The following is a 23430-nucleotide window of genomic DNA, read 5'->3' as shown; positions in this document are numbered from 1 at the left end:
GAGTTTGAGGGGGGATGTTAGCCCATATGTTATTGGGCCTTTAGTTTATGGACCTTTAGGTTATTGGCTATGTATATATAACCTACTCTTGTTTTAGTTAGTTTTATGCTTTTCAGATTATATTGTAAACCTTAGCCTTTCTTCCCTTCAATAAAGTTCTATTAACAGTTAAAACATAAATGAAATTACAAAATAATATCTATACAGCTTCTGTTGGCTCTTGACTCGACTTTTATCACCCTATTCTTCAGGTGGACTCCTGACTTGCAATTTTTTTCAACTTGTTGCTTGGCTTTCAATTGCTTTGCTTTGTTGCTTGACTTTTCATTTCTTCACCCTATTCTCCAGGCGGGCTCCTGACTTGCTATTTCATCACTTTGTTGCTTGACTTTTCATTTCTTCACTCTATTCTCCAGGCGGGCTCCTGACTTGCTATTTCATCACCCTGTTCTTCAGACGGCCCCCTGAAACCTAAAATTAAAATTCGAATGAAAATTATCCCAAACAAAAATTATAGTAAAGTAGTATTTCATTTTTGAAAGCATTGTCCCATTTTCCAGGAGGGTCCTGAACAGAAAGTAAAATCCCATTTTTCAGGAGGGTCCTGAACATAAAGTAAAATCCCATTTTTCAGGAGGGTCCTAAACATGAAAGTAAAGTCCCATTTTTCAGGAGGGTCCTGAACAGAAAGTAAAATCTTATTTTTTTAGGAGGGTCCTGAACAGAAAGTAAAATTCCATTTTTCAGGAGGGTCCTGAACATGAAAGTAAAGTCCCATTTTTTAGGCGGGCTCCTGAGTAGAAAATAAAATCCCATTTTTTAGGAGGGTCCTGAGAAGAAAGTAAAGTTCCATTTTTCAGGAGAGTCCTAACCAGAAAGTAAAATCTCATTTTTCAGAAGGGTCCTGAACAGAAAGTAAAGTCCCATTTTTCAGGAGGGTCCTGAGTAGAAAGTAAAGTCCCATTTTTTAGGAGGGTCCTGAATATAAAGTGAAGTCCCATTTTTCAGGCGGGTCCTGAGTAGAAAGTAAAATCCTATTTTTCAGGAGGGTCCTGAGCAGAAAGTAAAGTCCCATTTTTCAGCAGGGTCCTGAAATAAAGTGAAATCCTATTTTTTAGGAGGGTCCAAAACAGAAAGTAAAGTCCCATTTTTCAGGAGGGTCCTGAGTAGAAAGTAAAGTCTCATTTTTCAGGAGGGTCCTGAGTAGAAAGTAAAGTCCCATTTTTCAGGCGGGTCCTGAATAAAAAAGTAAAATCCCATTTTTCAGGAGGTTCCTGATCATAAAGTAAATTCTCATTTTTTAGGAGGGTCCTGAACAAAAAAGTAAAATCCCATTTTTTAGAAGGGTCCTGAACATAAGGTCAAATCCCATTTTTCAGGAGGGTCCAGAATTGAAAGTAAAGTCCTATTTTTCAGGAGGGTCCTGAGCAGAAAGTAAAGTTCCATTTTTCAGGAAGGTCCTGAACAGAAAGTAAATTTCCATTTTTCAGGAGGGTCCTGAATTGAAAGAAAAATCTCATTTTTCAGGAGGGTCCTGAACATAAAGTAAATTCCTATTTTTTCAGGAGGGTCCTGAATTTAAAGAAAAATCCCATTTCTTAGGAGGGTACTGAACATAAAGTAAATTTTCATTTTTCAGGAGGGTCCTGAACAAAAAAGTAAAATTCCATTTTTCAGGAGGGTCCTGAACAAAAAAGTAAAATTCCATTTTTCAGGAGGGTCCTAAACATAAGGTAAAATTCCATTTTTCAGGAGGGTCCTGAATTGAAAGTAAAGTCCCATTTTCAGGAGGGTCCTGAGCAGAAAATAAAGTCCCATTTTTCAGGCGGGTCCTAAGTAGAAAGTAAAATCCCATTTTTCAGAAGGTCCTGAACATAAAGTAAAGTCCTATTTTTTAGGAAGGTCCTGAACAAAAAGTAAAATCCCATTTTTCAGGAGGGTCCTGAACATAAGGTAAAGTACCATGGATGTGCATTTCCAATGGTAGTTGAATTAAGTGAAGCGAATTTTCCCCTATTTCAAAGAAAATTTGTTAGTTAAAAACTTTGTAGTGGCTTGCAGCTCTTGGATTCTCAGGTATCTGCCCCAGCACTCATTCCTTTCATCTTTGTTCCAAATTGCTGACACTATACCTGTCTTGCAGCATCGTTGACCCGGATCCAGATTGAGGGAAATGAGTTCTGACTCGAATAATGGGTTTCCATTTTACCATGCCTCTGAGGTGCACTCTTTTCCCAAATCTGAATGCTTCCATGAATCCAACAGCCTATCGGTTGATAGACTTCCTTTGCTTTATGTTGAATTACGATCATATTTCTTTCATATGCTGGTCCTTGGCTTTTCCTCATATAGTTGGAAAGACTGGTAGTAAATTTTGAAATCCTTTCTCGCTTGTTTTGACACATATTTGACTTAAAATATAAAGAAATGATGGTGAATTTTATTTTGATAAATGACATAAAAAGATAAAAAGCATGAATATATAAATGAAAAAAAAGGGAAATGTCCCATATTAAAAAAGAAGACTTATCTGAATATGACAAACAACTCCAATGAGTATGACCTGCATTTTGGATTAAGCTGCCTGATCTTCCTATCCAAACTCCCCGTTGGTTGTTGAGTTCGTGCCTTTGCCGCTGAGCCGCTTCTTCAAATCCTTTGGACTCATACATCACATTCAGTTGACGACATCTTAAAATACTTTCGCCAACAAATCTCTTTCTTTTCACTTTTCACTTTCCTCCTAAACTCGCCATCACCTTACGGTGCCCGTGAGGGTTTTCACCAATAAGACTCTCTCATTTTTATTTCTCTCCACTCATCATCGCCTTATGGTGCCTGCGAGGGTTTTCACCAATAAGACTCTCTCATTTCCATTTCTCTCAACTCACCATCGTCTTATGATGCCCACGGGGGTTTTCACCAATAAGACTCTCATTTTGTATTTCTTTCCTGATTTCTTATGCTGAGGGAGACACGTGGTACCTCATAATGTATCATCATATCCATTGCATGCTTAGCCTTAACATTATCAAAAATTGATCTGAAGGACTTTCTTTGGTTGTAACTTGGCTTTCAGATAAGGTTAGAAAAGGATGACAAGAGGTTCAAACGACACTTGAAGTGGGGGTGGGACTTACAACTTTTGGAATCGACTCAAACAACATATTAACTCATGCCCCAACTTTTGTTGACTGGGTGACTCTAAAATCTTTATTTGGTTGGACCGAGCCCAAAATAGGGCAGCCTACGTATCTCACTCCCGAGAGAGGAGAATCAGGTTACACGTAGTTCCATAAGCTTGTTCTTTGTTTTGATTTGATTTTTTTTTGGAACTCTTTCTTTTATTCTTATTTTCTTGACATTTATCTTTGACTCTATTTTGATTCCAAAAGAGGAATATGAAAGAAAAAAATAAAACGAAGCTCAAACGGGTAAACAAAGGATGACACAATGTTTGGATAGAAGAATAAAATGCCTTCATCATATCAATCTTAAAAAATGCACGTACTAAACATGCAATAAAATCAACAAAGGATAAAATATCATACATAATATCTTTTGACTGCATCAACATTGATAGCCATTTCTGCCATTTTTCCTTCAATATCTGTCAAATATAAGGCTCCATTGGGCAACACTTTCTTCACAACGAAGGGACCTTACCAGTTAGGGGAGAACTTTCCTTTTGGTTCAACCTGGAGAGGAAGGATACATTTCAATACCAACTAACCAACTTCAAAATTCCTGGGATGGACCTTTTTTTTATACGCTTGAGCCATCCTCCTCTGATACAACTGCCCATGACACACAGACGTTAGCTTTTTTTCCTCAATCAAACTCAAATGTTCCAGTCGGGTTTTGACCCATTCGTCATCGTCAATCTCTGCTTCTACAATGACTCGAAGAGAGGGAATTTCAACTTCTGCCGGGATGACTACTTCTGTCCCATACACCAATAAATATGGAGTTGCCCCTGTTGAAGTGCGAACAGTGGTGCGATAACCTAGCAATGTAAATAGCAAATTTTCATGCCACTGTCTAGACCCTTGTACCATTTTTTGCAGTATCTTTATTATATTCTTATTAGCGGCTTCTACAGCACCATTGGCCTTTGGGCAATATGGAGTAGAATTTTGATGTGTGATCTTAAACTGCTGACACACTTCTTACATCAAATAACTATTGAGATTGGCAGCATTGTCTATAATGATCATCTTAGGAATTCCAAACCTACAAATAATGTTGGCATGAACAAAATCTACCACAGCCTTCTTTGTCACTGACTTGAAAGTTACTGCTTCTACCCATTTTGTGAAGTAATCAATGGATACCAAAATGAATCTATGTCCATTTGATGCCTTCGGCTCAATCGGTCCAATCACATCCATTCCCCAAGCCACAAACGTCCATGGAGCGGCCATTGCATACAACTCAGCAGGAGAAGAACGTATCAGATCACCGTGTACCTGATATTGATGACACTTTCAAACAAATTGAATAGAATCCCTCTCCATAGTAAGCCAGTAATAACCTACTAGAAGAATCTTCTTTGACAAGACATGACCGTTCATATGCGACCCGCATACTCTAGAGTGTATTTCAACCATGATTTCTGAGGCTTCTCTTGCATCTACACACCTCAAAAGTCCCAGATTTGGGGTTCTCTTATATAAGATCCCCCTACTTAAGAAAAATCCACTAGCCAAACGCCTAATAGTCCTCTTTTGATTGTTGGTGGCATATGTTGGGTATTCTCCTGACTGAATGTATCACTTGATATCTAAGAACTAGGGTTCTCCATCGAGCTCTTCTTCAACCGCATCATAGTAAGCATGCTGATCACGACTCTGTATATGCACAGGATCGATGTAGGCTTTATCAGGATGTTGGAGCATTGAAGACAGAGTGGCTAAAGCATAAGCAATTTCATTATGAATCCTTGGAATATGCCTAAATTTTACTAACATAAACCGCTGACATAACTCCTGCAAGCATTGTCGATACGAGATGAGCTTCAAATCTCGCATCTCCCAATCTCCTTGAATTTGATAGATAATCAAATCCGAATCCCCCAACACCAATAATTCCTGGACTCCCATATCAAAAGCCAACCTCAAACCAAGAATGCAAGCTTCATACTCTCCAATGTTGTTAGTACAGTAAAATCAAAGTTGTGTTGTTACCGAGAAATGTTGTCCTAATTCAGAGATAAGAACCGCACCTATTCTGACTCTTTTCATATTGACAGCTCCATCGAAGAATAACTTCCAACCTGGATCAGCATCTATAACGACTTCATCGATACACGACACTTTTTCGTTAGGAAAATATGTCTTTAATGGCTTGTACTCTTCATTGATGGGATTCTTAGCAAGATGATCTATCAAGGCTTGGGCTTTCATGGCGGTTAGAGTCATATATACAATGTTGAACTCGGTAAGCAATATTTACCACTTTGTCAATCGACCTATCGGCATAGGCTTTTGAAAGATATACTTCAAAGGATCCATGCAGAAGATGAGATAAGTAGTATAGGATGAGAGATAATGCTTTAACTTCTGTGGTACCCAAGTTAGGGCACAACACGTGCTTTCAAGAAGAGTATACCTGGCCTCATATGCGGTGAACTTCTTGCTAAGATAATAAATAGCATGCTCCTTTTTGCCCGTGACATCATGTTGACCCAAAACACAACCGAAAGAATTGTCCATGACTGATAAATATAAGATCAAAGGCCTACCAGGCTCCGGTGGTACCAGCACGGGCGAATTTGACAAATATCTTTTGATTCTGTCGAATGCTTCCTAAAATTCTTTAGTCTATTCTACCGCAACACTCTTTTTCAGCAACTTGAATATGGGCTCACAAGTGGTTGTGAGTTGAGCAATAAACCTGCTAATATAGTTCAGTCTACCAAGCAAACTCATTACCTCCGTCCTATTCTTGGGCGGGGACAAATCCTGAATGGCTTTGATTTTTGTGGGATCCAATTCAATCCCCTGATGGCTGACCATAAAGCCCAACAGCTTTTCAGACGGAACTCCAAATACATATTTTGCTGGGTTGAGCTTGAGATTATACCTGCGAAGCCTTTCAAAGAACTTTCTTAAATCTTTAACATGGTTGGCCTGACTTTTTGACTTAATAATCACATCATCCACGTACACCTCAATCTCCTTACGTATCATATCATGAAACATAGTGGTCATGGCTCTCATGTATGTTGCTCCAGCATTCTTCAAACCGAACGACATCACTCGATAACAATAGGTCCCCCATGGTGTGATAAAAGATGTCTTCTCCACGTCTTCATCATCCATAATGATCTGGTGATATCCGGCATAGCAATCCACAAAAGAGGCAACCTCGTGTTTAGGACAGTCGTCTAGCAAAATATGGATGTGGGGCAGTGGAAAATCATCTTTCAGACTTACTATATTCAAATCACGGCAATAAACACATACTCAAATTTTGCCATCTTTCTTTGGTATGGAAACAACATTCGATAACCACATGGGATAACGAGCCACTCAAATTACTTTAGCTTTAAGTTATTTCATGATTTCCTCTTTGATTTTAATACTTACATCAGTTTTAAACTTCCTCAACTTCTGTTTGACAGGAGGGAATGCGGGGTCAGTTGGCAATTTGTGAGTCACTAATTCAATGCTTAAACCAGGCATATCGTCATAAGACCATGCAAAAATATTCTTATAATCAATTAATGCTTGAATCATTCCATCTTTTAGCTGTGGCAAAGCATGTACACTGATTTTAGTTTCCCTAACATCTTTTTCATTCCCTAGATTTATTGGCTCAGTCTCATTCAAATTAGGATTTGGTTTGTCTTCAAACTGTTCCAACTCTTTGCTAATTTCTTCTAGTGCTTCTTCTTCATCATATTCCCCATCCTGCTTCATTACATCTTGATTAGTTTGGATTTTAAGATCAGGCTAAAAATTCTGCATGCATGTCATGTCATTAGAATCAGCATAAAGAGAACTGTATAAAAAAAAGAAAAACAAAATATATTAGACACGAAACAAAAGGAACATTGTATTCCATTAAATAAAAAGATAGAAGGTCTTAAGCATAGATGCTAAAATAACATAAACAAACTAAAATCCGAATTACAACCCTGAAATAACTCGGATAAACAGAAAGAAAAACAAAATAAACTACCAAAACTCCCTCCTGACGGGGAGAGAAGTGACTTCCCAATTATTGAGTCGGACAGCTGGACCTATGAATACCACGTCGGCCATACTGGTACCTTCTCTTGCTTCGACCATATCAACTTCAATAAAAAGGTTCTGGCAGTTATCAACCAATTCAACTTCAAATTCCACATACTTTGTGACACCGCTCTTAACAAATGATTCATTGAGTAGTGGCATTGGGTGAGGGAGTGACCATGTTTCCTTTTTCCTTTCCTTGACTTTCTTTAGATCTTCAGTCGTAGGCTCAAATCCCAGACCAAACGTGCCCACGTTCTCACTCGGATATGTGGGATGAACTATACCGTGCAGAGACGCTCCCAAACCCTTTCCTGGCTCAAATCCGTATTTTTAAAGTTCACTCACCATCGGGATAGAAGCAGAAGACAATTGTGGTCCTGGTATAACCTGCCATTCAAGGATACGATTCACTGGAACTGTATCAAAAATTTGATAGAAGAATGTCTCCTCTACGTTATTTTCTTCAATAAGAGACAAGGGAGAATTTTTTCAGGCGGACAAATCTCCTTCACTGTGAATAACCACTTCTTGCCTGTCATGCTCAAACTTAATCATTTGGTACAGTGTAGATGCAACCGCCTTGGCCTTATGGATCCACGGCCTTCCCAATAACAGATTATAAGAGGAGTCTATATTCAATACTTGAAACTCTATGGCAAACTCAACAGTCCCTATGATCAACATTAGTTTTATTTCGCCAATGGAGTTTGATTTTGCACCATCGAAAGCCCTGACACATACATTGTTGGGCCTGATCCTCTCAGCACCAATATTCAACTTTTATAAAGTAAAAATAGGGTAGATATTTGCACCTGAACCTCCGTTAATCACAACATGAGTGACGTAGAAATCTTCGCACTTCACTGTAATGTAAAGGCCCCGGTTATGCCCTGTACCTTCAACAGGAAATTCATCGTTAGAAAAGCTGATCCAATTGACCTCAAAGATTTTTTCAACCATTTTCTCAGGATGATTTACTGTAATCTCCCTAGGAACATATGCTTCATTTAATACCTTCAATAAAATATCACGATGCTCCTTAGAGTGCAACAACAAAGATAAGAGGGAAATTTGAGCAGGGGTTTTCTTCAGCTGGTCTATTATTGAATACTCTGGCCATTTCATATTTTTCAAAAATTCTTCGGCTTCTTCTTCAGTGATAGGCTTTTTGATAGATGACGGTCCACTCACAATTGGCTTGGACTTTCTTAAAGTTTCAGGCACGAAGCATCTTCCTGACCTAGTCAAACCCCCTACCTCATCTACATCTTCCACTACTTCTTTCCCATGATAGGTCATCACAGTCCGCCCATAATTCCAGGGAACCCTTTTCGTATCAACTATCGGATGTTAGGTCACCGGATTGAGGACAATAGGCGCTGCCAGTGCTTCTTTCACCGTCAATATGGGCTTACTCAGAGCTCCTACCACTGTCAACTTAGGTTTATCCTGACTTAAATCAACATACCTTCTGGAACCTTACACCGTGATCAGGGGTTTCGTTGTGCTTTCTTAGGCTTTATCTTCTCTCATTCCTTTCTGGCTCAATGACATTGCTTTCAAAGACTCTGCTACATTCACCAATTTCTCCCCAATGGTCTGTATCTTGATGATAGGCTTATAACACCTTGACGACCTTTACCCATCATATATCAATTCTAACATATTAGTTTTAGCATGGGTTGGAAGCTGATTCTAGTTAATGTTTGGACCCTTCGGGGCCAGGACCAACATCTAATTTGTGTCAATTAAATCTTGGACAGATCTCTTTAAATGCCAGCATTTCTCGATATCATGGCCTGGTATGTCAGAACAGTACACACACCTTAAAGAATAATCGAGATTCCTCGACAGTGGATTTGAAAGCCTTCCTTGAATTGGGCTTAATACCTTCAACTTTCTCAACCTATCAAACAAGCTAGCATATGATTCCCTAAGAGGTGTGAATTGATTTTTGACCGCCTTCTCTTTCTTATACTCGGTCCTAGGTTAAAAACCGGGTCTGGAGGGGTTTTGGTAATTCGGTAGAGCGGATGGGCGATTTTGTGAAGCTTGTGCGCACCATTGCGGGAAAGAAGGGGTTTGGGCATATTGCCGCATGCTATATACTAGGTATGGAGGTGGTGGAATGACATATAAAGGGTTTTGTGGAGGATAGTAATGGTGGGGAGGAATATATGGAGCTTGGGCATATACTTGGGCTTGGGATTGGGGATAGGGACGATGTGGTCTTTTGGGATAAGAATGGGTTCCAGCTACGACAGTCGCCACGTCCTCTTTCTTTTTTTTTACCTCTGAATGGGCCAGATCCACCTTAAATCGCTTGTGTGGTGGCTTTCAATGCGGCAAAACTCACTATTCGACCGGTCTTAATTCCGTCCTCTATCATCTCCCCCATTTTGAGGACTTCAATAAAAGACTTTCCCATTGGCGGAAGTAAATATTAAAAATAAGTCTCATCCTATGCCTGAATGAAAACCTCTACCAACTTACTTTCTTTCATTGGAGGCTTTACTTTGGCGGCCTGTTCACGTCACCTTATCGTGTATTCCCTAAAACCTTCAGTGCTTTTCTTCTTCATGTTGACCAAGGATTTTTCATGTTGACCAAGGATTTTTCGTCCAGAATCAGGTCGATGTTATACTGAAAATATAGCACAAACTCAGAAGCTAAGTCATCCTAGCTGTTTCACTTGTCGATATCTTGATCGATAAACCATTCTAAAGCCAGATCAGAAAGACTCTCGCCAAAGAAAGCCATGAGCAGCTCTTCCCTTCCTCCTGCAACCCTCAATTGGTTACAATAACGTCTCAAGTGTGCCAAGGGATCACCGTGCCCTACATACTTCTCGAACTTGGGCATTTTAAAACTGAGGGGAAGGTTGATGTATGGGAACATGCAAAGATCTTTATAGGAATCACTCTTATAACCTCCGATTCCTAGGAAATTCCTCATAGCCTATTCTAAACTTTTCAACTTCCGCGCTATGACTTCCTATTTCTCTGTTGTGACAGGTTTCTCTGTATCAAATGGAAATACAGGTGGTTGTGTTTACCCATATGGTTCATTCATTCTCAAAGTAGGCTCCGGGGTATAATACTGACTGTCTGGAACCTTCAATACTGGCTCACTGGCAGACCGAGGAAGCCCCATTGTCGGACGCAAAACATATGTGGGAGCTTCAGGTCATCACAGATCCATGAATACTGGTGTGATCGGTGGCACCAGCTGAGCAGCGGATCTTGATTGGGGAGCTGCCAAGGGCACATTAGAACTGCCAGGATAATAATGTCGCGGAGTGAATCCTGGCGCGTGCTCAGGTAACTCAGTAAGAGTAGAGAATTGCACCTGAGAGAGTGGTGGGCAATTAGAGATATTCCCAAGACCTTCAGGGAGCGGATGAGGAGGCATTCCTCTGGCCCATGCCCGGTGCAAATCTATCAATTGTTGCCTGAGCCTTACTATCTCATCATTGTGTTCTAAACTTTCTTCCCTGTGATCCTGATTCGGGTCAAGCTTTGCTTTTGATCTAGTGAAGTATGGGTGACTAGCCAGAATGCTGCAAACCTATCACTTTAATATGAAGGAACATGATCATCAAAGACAACATCTGTTAGGATTAGGGCACACAATAAGTATGGGAATCACACTGGTAAAATTGTCCTAAATTCAAGTTTATTTCTACCAGCTTTTGAGGGTAGCGAGGTCATTTTAACATCATCCTGATTTTTATCTACACTTATTTGCTTTTTTCCTCCAAACACACCCTCCTTTTTTTTCGCCCTCCTTTCCTTCTTTCTATTTTTTTTCTTTTTTTTTTTCGTATCAGTCTCTGTTTTTTTCCCTTATTGTCTCATCATCCTTTATTTCTTTTCTTCTCTCGCTATCTACCTTCATTATATCATTCTTTATGGCTTTTGTTTTTTTCTTTAAATGAGGAAAAATAATGAAAAACAACGAAACAAAATGATTAGATCAAACCCAAAAGTAGGTTGCCTACGTATCATATTGTACATGAATCAGATCTTGCATAGTTCGGGATGTATATGCATAAGCATCACACAATTAAAGGTTTTTTTTCACGAAAAATGAAAACAAGTAAACAAAAGAAAAACGTAACATCATAACATTTCGATGAAAGAAACAACAAAACATACAAGAAATTTAGGACCACTTTAAAACCAAACAACAAATACAAAACCACATTCTAAACCCCTAATGACATCCGTGCAATTACTAATAAAGACCCGAATATCAAAAACAACTTGAATCCGACTTAACACAGACACCACCCTACAATGAAAGAAACATAAAAGAATCAAAACTACATAAAGATAAGGCATGTTCTTTCAAACTGGTGCTCTGTGTGACGTCCCCGGCTGAGATGAAACCATCTGTGAAGTCCCCTCTTTTCCACTCAGACTTTGCAACATATCCTGCAACAACATTTTGATACCAGGGAACAAATTTCTCGCCCGTATCCCAGCCTCTTGGAGATTACACCTGCAAAGATTTCTCTGACATCCATCCACATTTAAGATCAAACATGACAACTGAACTCTCAAAAACTCCACCTTGGCACCCGGATCTTCCTGCTCATCATCCTCTACGATGATTGTTTCCCGTATTCGCCCTCTAAGTTGGGCTGGTAAGGGTCTACTAATGCCATGGGGCAGAGATTGTAGCCAGATTTCATAGTTCTGAGTGCATCTTGGATTTTCCTCGAGAGTATCGGCACCTAGCTTTATCGTGTTATCATAGAATCGCTCATATTTTCTTTCCCCCACAGCTTGGTCTTTAAAGTACTCTACATCCTTTAGAAGGTCCATTATTGGGGGGACGTCTTGCATCCTACCCAACTGGTGCATCACCCTTCTTGGACTATAAGGCCTAGTGTAGTTAAGTCCTATCAAAACTAGAAGGAGTTGCACTTGAGATCCAATTAAGATTTTCTTAGGATGAAACCACATATAGCACTAAAGAATGTTGTTTGGAGTTCTTGATTTGAGAAATTCGATCCAAGAATTGACTCCCATAGGAAAAGAAAATCTGTCAAAACGCATTCTCTCTTGCATGGCTTACACTCGATCATTCAGACAACGGTCAATCACATCTGCTCTAATCAAAGAAAGCGTATGCAAGTGCTCCATCATCCACAACTGCAATATCAGATTACTCCCCTAAAAAATCGTACCCATCCTTTTACTTCAGTTAAAGCCTTATATATTTCTGTTAAGATCATTGGTACAATGGTGACCTCATCTTTTTTCTTGAATAAAGCTATCACCGCTGATTGTAGATGAGAATTGATACACCTCTCATCTAACGGGAACACTAAGATACCCAACAAAGCCAGACAGAAAACCTTAAGAGGATGTTGTTCCCAGATTTTTTTGGTAGTACAGAATTCATCCCAAAAGCAGTCAAAACCCTCTAAGGACCAAAATCTAGCAAACAAATAGTCCCAGGAAATCCAAGATTGTTTGAGACATCCCAGATGCTTGTTATCTTTTAATCCACAAAGTCGAAGGAATTTCTTATGAGTATGATTGTGGGCTAAAATCATCTGTTGACCCATGTAAGTCAACCGAAACAAATGAGATACTTCTGCCAGGGTAGGAGTCAATTCACAACTTCCGAACCTAAACACAAAATTATTTGGATCCCAGAAAGTCAACGCAGCTTCTATTAGATCTGGACGAGGCGTGAGATCCATGAGTGCTACAAGATTGTCTAACACTTTCCTCACTTTGTGCTTTTCAGAGTAATTGAATGTGCCCCACCACTTGATCAACTTTTTGGGTACCTTGACAACCATAAGGACCCTAGACTTTGTGGACAGATCCATCCTGTAGTTGCAGATAAGAAATTATCTCAAAAATTTGATAAGAGCAAAAGGATCCCAACCAATGGGAATTTGATGCGGAAATACGTCGATGGGACAGACCGCTTCATGACTCCAAATCACCGAATAGTAACGCTGAATAAAATCAGCCTACTTGACTAATAACTCTAGGTTACGGGGTAAAAGACCTAGCCTAAGACTAAGACAAAGGCCAAAATAAAGGTTACCGGACCCACCGAGGGTTGCCTATGTATCCCATCCCGAGAGACGGGAATCAGGTATGCGTAGTTCGTCCATGTTGGACAAATAAACATTGACTAACAGACTGACCCTAACTTAAGAGACACAACCAAAGACCAATGAATAAAAGAAAAATAGAAAAAATTTGGGTTTTTAATTTGACACCAACAACTTATGAAAGAAAAAAATCTTTTTGGTATTTTCGTTAAATGAAATGTACAAAACTTCTACCACCTTTTTTGAATTTTTCTTTTACAAAAAGCCCCTAAAAAATTTTTTTTTTTTGGAGTTTTCGAATTATGAAAGCTTGCTAAAGGAAAAAAAAGAAAAATCTTTTTGATTTTTTTTTTGAATTTTTGAATCGTGGAAAACAAAAGCCATAAAGAACTCTAAAAACTACAAAACTCTTTTTCGGACTAATTTTTTTCTTCTTTTTTTTCTCTTTTTTTTCACATACTTTACTTTCTAACACATGCTTTACCCCACATCAGTCTGTCAAATGACCACGTTATCCTCAAATATGCAACATTTAGCACGTAGGAATGCTTTAGAGGTAAGTCTCCTACAAAGGACCAAATGGACCCGCTAGGTCTCAATATGATGCACATAAGCATGACCTAAAGGTTGACCTACGCTGAGGTTCACTAACAAGGCCGTTCGGGGGAGCATATGGTCGATAGTGGCTGATTAGCTTTCCACCTACTCCACACATCCAATGGCTCCCCCCCAAAATAAAGGTGAATCAACTAGAGTTCGTGCCCACGACGTGTGCTCCGAGACTTGTTGCGGAAAGAATGACTCGGGTTATGCACATGATGTCAGATATAAAAGTGGCAACACATAGGATAAATACTGTAAACAAAGAGCACGAAAATACACAAAAGTGAAAACACAAACAAAAATCACAAACAATGCTTATACACTCGTAATGCCAAACAAAGCCTCGAATTCTGAAATTTCCCCAGCCGAGTCGCCAGAGCTATCACACCACTTTTACGACCAGAAAGTTTTGATTTTAGGGTTTTTATTATCAAAGTGACGAAAATGAAAATTTGTTTCAAAAAAGGATTATTTACATTTTTTATTCAGAGTCGCCACTTGGCATAATCCAATGTGCCAAGTCACCTTTGAAAAATCCTTTTCAAAACAATTTGACTCTTTAAGACTGGTTTGGGAACAGAGATTCCGGCTAAGGAATTTTGTTGATCGCGCGGAAGGTGTTAGGCACCCCTCGATCCCGTGTCCGACCACGGTCGCTTGGTGGAACGTATTGGCTAACTTTGACACTAAGAATGTATAAACCACATAAACAAGCAACAAACACGTCAAACAACAATTCAAAACCAAAATAATAATGTTCAGTCCAATTATACAGTCCAAAAATAAAAACATACGGAAAGGTAAAACCTATTCTATTCTAAGCTAGTCCTAAACTAAACTCCAACCCGCTGCCTCGGGCCTTCATCACGAACATCCTCCGGGTACAAAATACTTTGGGGCATTCCCCGGCGAATAAACACAAATACCTCGGGGCATTCCCCGGCCAAATGAATACACTTTAGTGCGAGAAAATCAAACTATTTAACAAAATCTCAAATAATCAACAAAAGAACGAGTCCTAAACTTTGCTTACCCAACCTACATTCGCCTATTCATTTCAATGCCATTTAATGAATCAAAATAAATTAATGATTGCTTTTATCAATGTCAATTCCAACCACCCACGTTGGCTTTCATTTTTCATCAATTACACCAACTACTACTCCTATTCATTCCATGTATCATCGAAAACACACCGTGAAGCACAAAATCATGACATCATAACGTCAATAAAACTCACCAACTACGATCATATAACACATAATCACAATAATTAAACACATTTGAGACAATAACAAGAATATAGAGTTGAGGGATGGACCTTAAACCATTTTTTGAACAATATTATTCGATGAGATAAAGAAAACCTGCCTCCGATAACCTCGACTTAAGTCCCAACGACAAATCTGTCCAGCTCAGTATTTGCAAAATTGAAACCCGTAGTCCGATTCAAACAACTAATCCGCAAAGCGACTGAAAGTATTCAATACACGCCCTGTAACGCGAAACAGACGGGATCTACCTACGACTTTCCCACCGGAGTCAATTCAAATCTTACCAGAATCGACCCTCGAACAAACTGAAATTGAACTCAAAACGACCGAAATCAACCCGAAATAGGTCGATCTCAGACTGGTTTTAATAATTCGATCATGGTTTTCAGCAATGGAGATGGTCTAAATGGAGTTTTCACTGGATTATAGAGTTAAATCGAAACTAGTGAGAGGATTTTCGGTGAACAGTAGCCAAAAAACTCGATCTCCGATCAACTTCCTATCTCGGTGTCTCTCACATCATTTTCCTATTCCGTGTGCATACGTTTTCCGGTGAGAGGACGTGTTTTCTGGTGAACTGTGAGTGTGTGCGTGTGACATTCATGGTGAAGAGAAGAATGTTTTTTTTTGTGAGCTTTTCTTGTAAAGAAGATAATGGAGAAGATAAAAAGAAGGGATGGTCTGGTCAATGAAGAAGAAAACCCCCCTTTTTGTTTGATCTGTATATGTCGTGTATATGCTTCTTTGCCAAAATTGAAAAATGGTCCTTTTGTCCCTCTCCTGGAAGTTTCCTAGTGGGGCCCCTTTTTAATGTTTATCTCTTTTTTCCTTTGTGGACAAGAAATAAGAGAGGGAGAGGGTCACGTGGGTATGGGGTGTTGGGGGTATGGGTATGGTAATGTGTCTTATTTTAATTGAAAGGGTTGTTAGTATGTTAAAGAGAATAAAAGTTTGTTAGGAATTTTGTTGAGAGTTATTTTTTTTATTTTTGTGGGATGTAACTACATGGGTGGGATAAGGTAAAAATGGGAAAATGATATCAGGGAGGGACGAAATTACGTGTCTACAGAAAGCTATATCAAGAAGTGAGAATTGTTAAGGCATATTAAAAGAGACTACTTATTCCTTAACGAGCTATATGAGACGTTTCACAAACATGTACCCATTGAGGTCGTTTCATTAATGGGATATGAAAGACGAATATTCCGTGGGACTCACTATTTCACCCTTTTAAGAAGTTACAAAATGATCCCGAAATTATTTATCCTGAAATATTGTCCTTATAGTAGCCCATTCTGCTTGGTTTTTCTCCATAGTCCACATAAAAGGAGCTTTTAAGAAGTTACCTACTAGCAGTTACTAATTTTGAAAGGCTGAACAAGAAATTGATTGATATGCCTGTCTGGTAGCACGAAGATGGGGTTGAGGGTGCAATATTTATTCAATCTAGTAAGTCATAATAAAAGCAATTTATAATACTATTGATTTCCACTGCTCATTTCTCGTTTTCTCAATTTGCCATGCCTCTTATCTCTAATTTCTCAGTCTATCCAGGCAAAGCCCATGACAGAAGGTCCAGGTATGAATGCTACTATGAGTTAATTTGGACAAATTAAGATGAGTTAAGCTATAAACGAACAGATTTAATTTTGGCTAAAATAACCTATTCAACTCACTTGGCCTTGTCCATTTTACATTGGTTGTTCAATGCAAATTGAGTAGTCCTTGCATATGCACAATAACTTTCTTAATGTATTCATCTCCTCTTTCCCATTTGTGTGTGTTCTGCCTATACTTACGTAAGCAAGACAAACTGTTAACAGAAATTTAATTATATTTGACCTAATGCCACTTGACATGAATCTTCCAAGACAAATTTGCACACTAAAAACATAAGGTCTATACAATTTTTGTAATGCACTAGAGGAGAAGAAATTTCACTACAATCTAATCAATATGTGTAAAGCCAGAAGCTTTTTTACATACATAGAAAATGAGTGGAAAATCAAAACACAACCACACGAAGAAACTGGAAAAAGTTAGGGAAAAAATTTGGACCATTTCTTGATTTGTGTGTGTCATCCTTGCGCAGGGGCCATGCTAATCTTCTCGCATGCCTACTGCTGTTGTACTTTATATAGAGAGCAAAACTTCTTTCTGCAAACGATGTGAGAGAAATAACAAGTTAGGCTTGTTTCTTTGTCCCATCTGAATAAGCCCAGCTATGCCCACAATGGGCTCTCTCGTTTGTTTCAAGCATTTTTAGCTAACGTTTTTTTTTTTGTGTAAACAGCATAAATCCCCTAACTTGGATGGTGGTTTGCCATGGTTTCATAATGTACGGTACCATACGTTATGGTATTTTACTGTACGGTATAATACAATACCATGCTTGGATAGACTGTATCGTTCACTACTGGTTAATAATAATTTTATTATTTGGTTTGACAGTATGGTACTGCATCGTAACTGATAAGTTTACTAAAATATCTTTAATGATTATAAATATTAAATTTATCAGTAATTATTAGTAAAATAATTTTCTTCGTACTAATTTGTCATAAATTATGTTATGTAGATATATTAAGTTGATAGATTCATGTAAATTCTAACAAAGTCAATAAACAAGAAGATCAAAATAACTATAACCAGATTCATTTTTTATAGTAACAAATTTTATCTCTTTTTGGTGTTTTGAGACGTGATACCAACAACAAATATAAAGTTTGAATGCATCTCTTGTGTATGCTATGTGTATGTTCGGTGATGAATTTTTATTTTCTAGAAAAATATATTCGTAAAGCTTGGTTTAAATTTTCTACACGTATTCTCTTTCGTAAAATTGGTCAGTTCTCCTTAATTCAATTTTTGGGAAAATGATATCTTTTGCTTTCTTACAAAATGAATAGTAGAAAATAGCTTATTCAAATTAAAAATCGTTTAATAGATGAATTTTTCCAATTTCAATAGATCTTTTATTGGGAAAATAGAGTCGATTGATGTGATAGTTGTTACGTATCATTTCATAAATTATTATTTTTATTGTATTGTAGTGTGCATTGTTTTAATGAGTATAACATTTGAAGATTGTACTATCATTTTTCGGTTGTTACATAATGTTACATGTCACACCCCTTTTTTTCACTCTCAAAAGATTGTATTGTGGTTTGAAATGGTTTATATTATTAAAGTGACAAAAAATATAAAAATTTGTTTCGAAAAAGGATTATTTACATTTTTTATTCAGAGTCACCACTTGGCATAATCCGGTGTGCCAAGTCACCTTTGAAAAATCCTTTTCAAAACGATTTGACTCTGTAAAATTAGTTTGCGAATAGAGATTCCAGCTAAGGAATTCTATTAACTGAGGGGAAGGTGTTAGGCACCCCTCGATCCCGTGATTTGACCACGGTCGCTTGGAGGAGTGTATCGGCTAATTTGGCACTACAAATATATAAACCATACAAATACACGCAAAACAATCATTCAAGTAAACAAAATTCAAAACCAAAATAATGTCCGAGTTATACATCCCCAAAAATAGAAAAATACGAAAATATAAATCGTATTCTAAACTAATCCTAGAATCATGTTTAATTCTTTACCCGTGCCTCAGGCCTTCATCACAAACCCGCTTTGTGAACATGATACGACGGGGCATTCCCCGGTGAATAAGTACAATGTGACCTCGGGGCATTCCCTGGTTAAATGAATACATTTCTTTCAAAACAAGAAACCAAACCATTCAACACAATTTCAAACATTCAACAAAACCACGAGTCCTAAGTTTGCCTACCCTGAACCTAAGATTTGCCTAACGACCCTCAACCAAAAACATGCTACTATCGAGATCAACATAATTAACATTCATTTCAATTAAAACAACCAACAACAAATCGACATAAACCCACATTCATGTTTATTAATTCTTCGATTCCCGCCCTAATTTCACTCTTAACCAAGGATAATCAACATTAATATGAAATCAACCAATCAAAATTGCTAAAAAACACACAATCAAAACATATCAACAATTCACACCATCACTCACATAAGATTGACAAAATTATAAAGAAAGAGATAAAAATTGGACCTCAAATGTTGCCTCAATCAACCAAATTCCTTTAGCAATCACACGAGTTCATAAAAGAGCATCGACCGGAACTATGCCAATCTCGAACCAACAAATACCTCAACTCGAACCCAAAACTGAATCGAATCTGACCAAAAAATGGAATCTAGAACAACATTTTTGTATCCGTTTGAGCTACGAATGGAATTTCGACGATATTTGAACTAGAAAATGAAGGGGAGAATGGACTTCCAATGTGAGTTCGATCGGAGTGAAGATGATGATGCTTTTTCTGCGGGTTTTGCCGGATTTCTCTCTCTATTCCTGATTTTTGGCTGCTTCGATCTCAACCTCCTCTCTCTGTTTGTTTTTCTCTCTTCTTATCTCTCTCAATAGATTATCTGTGAGTGATGTCATGTGTGTAGAGCTGTGAGTACCTGGTGTTAATGGAGTATATCCGTGAGTGTGTGGTGGGGTGCATTCTTCAGAAAAATGGCGTGGCTCATTGGTGAGGTGTGTGTTCCTATGGAAATTTCCCTGTGTGTGAGATTGTGAGTGAAGAAGAAAAGAAGAAAAATGGGGGTCTGTGTGTATGTTGAAAATGAAAAAAAATGGTCCCCCATGTATTCTTTCTTTGTGGACAAGAAAAAGGAGGGGGGATCACATGGGTAGTTAGGGTGGTGATGGTGATGTGTCATTTTTAATAGGACAGGTTGTTAGGATAAGATAAATTAGTTAGAGGTATTGTTTTTGTTTATTTTTGTATTTTTGTGGGATATAATTACATGGGGTTGGACACATGGTAAGGTGAACTAAAAATGAATAAAATTAGACTTCGGGAGGGACAAAATTAGCTGTCTACATCATGCCCCCTTTGAATGTAAACACGAAGTGTTTTCAGACAAATAAGTACACAGCGAGACCAAATTTTGACCCGACCATTATTCAAAGAAAGAAACAGAAGGAAGAAGGACAATCGGGTCTTGACTTAAGACATCCTATCTACCCAAGTTATGAGAGAATCAAGTCACGGGTATTTCAACGGATTGGAAAGAGAAGGACTATGCTAAGTTGGAGAGTCTAGTGAGGTTCTGTCGAGGTTCCAGTCCGCGGCTCTGTTATTACATCAAAAGTGAAAATTGCAAATTAAAAACATAAATTAAATTAAAAAATCCTATCTATGCAGCTTCTTCTGGACTTTTGACTTGAGTTTCATTACCCTATTCTTCAGGTGGTCTCCTGACTTTAAATTTCATGAACTTATTATTTTGCTTTCAATTGTTTCACCTCGTTGCTTAACTTTCAATTTCCTCACCCTATTCTTCAGGCGGGCTCCTGACTTGATATTTTTCAATTTGCTAACTTTCAAATTTTCACGTTGTTGCTTTGTTTTCAACTTCTTCACCTTGTTGCTTGACTTTCAACTTCTTCACTTTGTTGCTTGACTTTTTATTTCTTCATCCTATTCTCCAAGCGGGTTCCTGACTTGCTATTTCATCAACTTGTTGCCATGCTTTCAACTTCTTCACCCTGTTCTATAGGCAGGCTCCTGACTTGCTATTTTTCAATCTGTTTAACTTTCAATTTCTTCACCTTGTTGCTTGGTTTTCCATTTATTCGCCATGTGCTTCGAGCAGGCTCCTGAAATCACATCAAAACTAAAAAGAAAATTATCCCAAACAAATATTATTATAAAGAGGTTTTATTTGCCAGAAAAGTAAAGTTTCAAAAACAGAAATTGAATTTTTGCCCCAGTTTATCATCAGAAGACTTTTGGAAAAGTCACATCATACCTACTTGCATGTTGCAATAATGAATCAAGACTCTGACCAAGAAATTCATCTCTTGAGAGTACAATTGAATAAGCAAGACTAGGAAGTGCGTCTCCTAAGAATTAAAGTGAGGGATTCTAACTAGAAAGTGTGTCTTCTAGAGATACAAGTTTAAGTTAAAAGTGTGTCACCTAACAAATGAAAACTAGCAAGGAAGTGCGTCTCCTAAGGATTAAGTGCAATAACTCGACTAGAAAGTGCATTTTCTAGAAATCAAGACTCAAGTTAGGAAGTGAATCACCTAAAAATCAAAATTCGAAATACCCAATCAAGGAAGTGCATCTCCTTACCAATGTTGCTTAAATTATCAAAACAAGGAAGTGCATCTCCTTACTAATGCCGCTTGAATTACTCAAACAAGGAAGTGCGTCTCCTTACAAATGCTTCTTGAATTAACCAAACAAGGAAGTGCATCTCCTTAGAAATGTTTTCATGAATTAACCAAACAATAAAGTGCTTCTCTTTACAAATGTTGCTCGAATTTCCTAAACAAGGAAGTGCATCTCCTTACAAATGTTGCTTGAATTAACCAAACAAGGAAGTGTATCTCCTTACCAACACCACTTGAATTACCAAAATAAGGAAGTGTGTCTCTTAATAAATTTTGCTTAAATTAACCAATCAAAGAAGTGAGTCTCCTTACAAATGTCAATCAAATTACCAAATAAGAAAATGTGTCTCCTAACAAATGTCTCTTGAATTACTCAAACAAGGAAGCGCGTCTCCTCACAAATGTTTCTTGAATTGACCAAATAAAGGAAGTACATCTCCTTACAATATTGCTTGAATTGTTCAAACAAGGAAGTGCGTCTCCTTACAAATGTTGCTTGAATTAACCAAACAAGGAAGTGCATCTCCTTACCAACACCGCTTGAATTACCAAAATAAGAAAGTGCATCTCCTAACAAATTTTTCTTGAATTAACCAATCAAGAAAGTGCGTCTCCTTACAAATGTTGATCGAATTACCAAATAAGGAAGTGAGTCTCCTAACAAATGTCTCTTGAATTAATCAAACAAGGAACTGCGTCTCCTCACAAATATTTCTTGAATTAACCAAATAATGGAAGTGCATCTCCTTACAATATTGCTTGAATTGTCCAAACAAGGAAGTGCTTCTTCTTACCAACATCGCTTGAATTACAAAAATAAGGAATTGTGTCTCCTAATAAATGTCTCTTGAATTGCTCTAATAAGGAAGTGCATCTCCTTACAAATGTTGTTTGAATTACCCAACCAAGGAAGTGCATCTCCTTACAAGGAAGCGTGTCTCCTAGAAATCTTTAATTATGAGTTTTACCAGGGCTTTAAATACTAAATATGTGCAGAAATATTGTCTCCTTCATTTGTGGAAATGCGGTATTGCAACTTTCAATGTTTAGGCTTTGAAATTGTTGATTCGAAGGTAACATGTGTTCCTATTTCATACAAAGAAAACTTGTTAGTTTAAAAATATGGTAGCTGGTTTGTGGCTTTGGCTTTCATGGAAATTGCTCTTGCCCCAGTCGTATTTAATCTTGCTTTCAACCATTAGCATGTGTTACTGGCTTGCTGTATCATTGACCCAAACTCAGATTATTAAGAGTGACTCTGAAACAAATACAATATCCCTACTTTGTCATGCTTCTTAGATAAACCATTTGAACCTTGGTATTTCCATGAGTTCCCAGACTTGTTGGTTGACAAAACTTTCTGCATACCTTGTTTTGGCTCACAATCACGTCTTTAGCATGTCCTGGCCCTTTTGTCTTGCTTTGTGCAATTGAAGAATCTGGTAGCCAGTTTTGAAATCTTTCTCACTTATTTTGACATGAACTTGACTCAAAGACAAGAGAAAAATGACAATGACTTTTATTTGGACACTTGACTCAAGAAAACAAAATAAAAATAAAGAGAAGAAAGAAAAGACAATGAGTGTCCCCATTAGAAACAAATAAATGAAAATTTTTTCTAGACATGACAGTCAACTCTAATGATTATGCTATGCATTTTGGATTAAGCTACCTGATCTTTCCATCCAAACTTTCTACCAATTGTTGTTGAGTTAATGGCCTTGAAACTGAGTTGCTCTCTTAGGCCAATTGTATTCAGACCTCATTCGGCTAGTGACGCCTTGAAGGGTCTTTTATTCAGCTCACCATTGTCTTATGGTGTCTGTGAGGGTTTTTACTAATGAGACTCTCTTATTCTCATTTCTCCCAACTCACAATCATCTCACGGTGCCCGTGAGGGTTTTCACCAATAAGACTCTCTCATTTTTATCTCTCTCAACTTACTATCGCCTCACGGGCACCGTAAGGCGATAGTAAGTTGAGAGAGATAAAAAT

At 38.0% G+C, this 23430-nt stretch overlaps 1 pseudogene; it reads right to left on the bottom strand.

Moving 5' to 3' along the window:
- Positions 1 to 17246: 17246 nt before the first annotated feature.
- Positions 17247 to 17312, bottom strand: LOC124898381 (annotated as a pseudogene).
- Positions 17313 to 23430: the final 6118 nt, after the last annotated feature.

Source organism: Capsicum annuum, chromosome 4, assembly GCF_002878395.1.
Source record: "Capsicum annuum cultivar UCD-10X-F1 chromosome 4, UCD10Xv1.1, whole genome shotgun sequence".
Classification (NCBI taxonomy): Eukaryota; Viridiplantae; Streptophyta; class Magnoliopsida; order Solanales; family Solanaceae; genus Capsicum; species Capsicum annuum.
The sequence above is the reverse complement of the archived record's forward strand: the minus strand, read 5'-3'. Positions and strand labels throughout refer to the sequence as shown.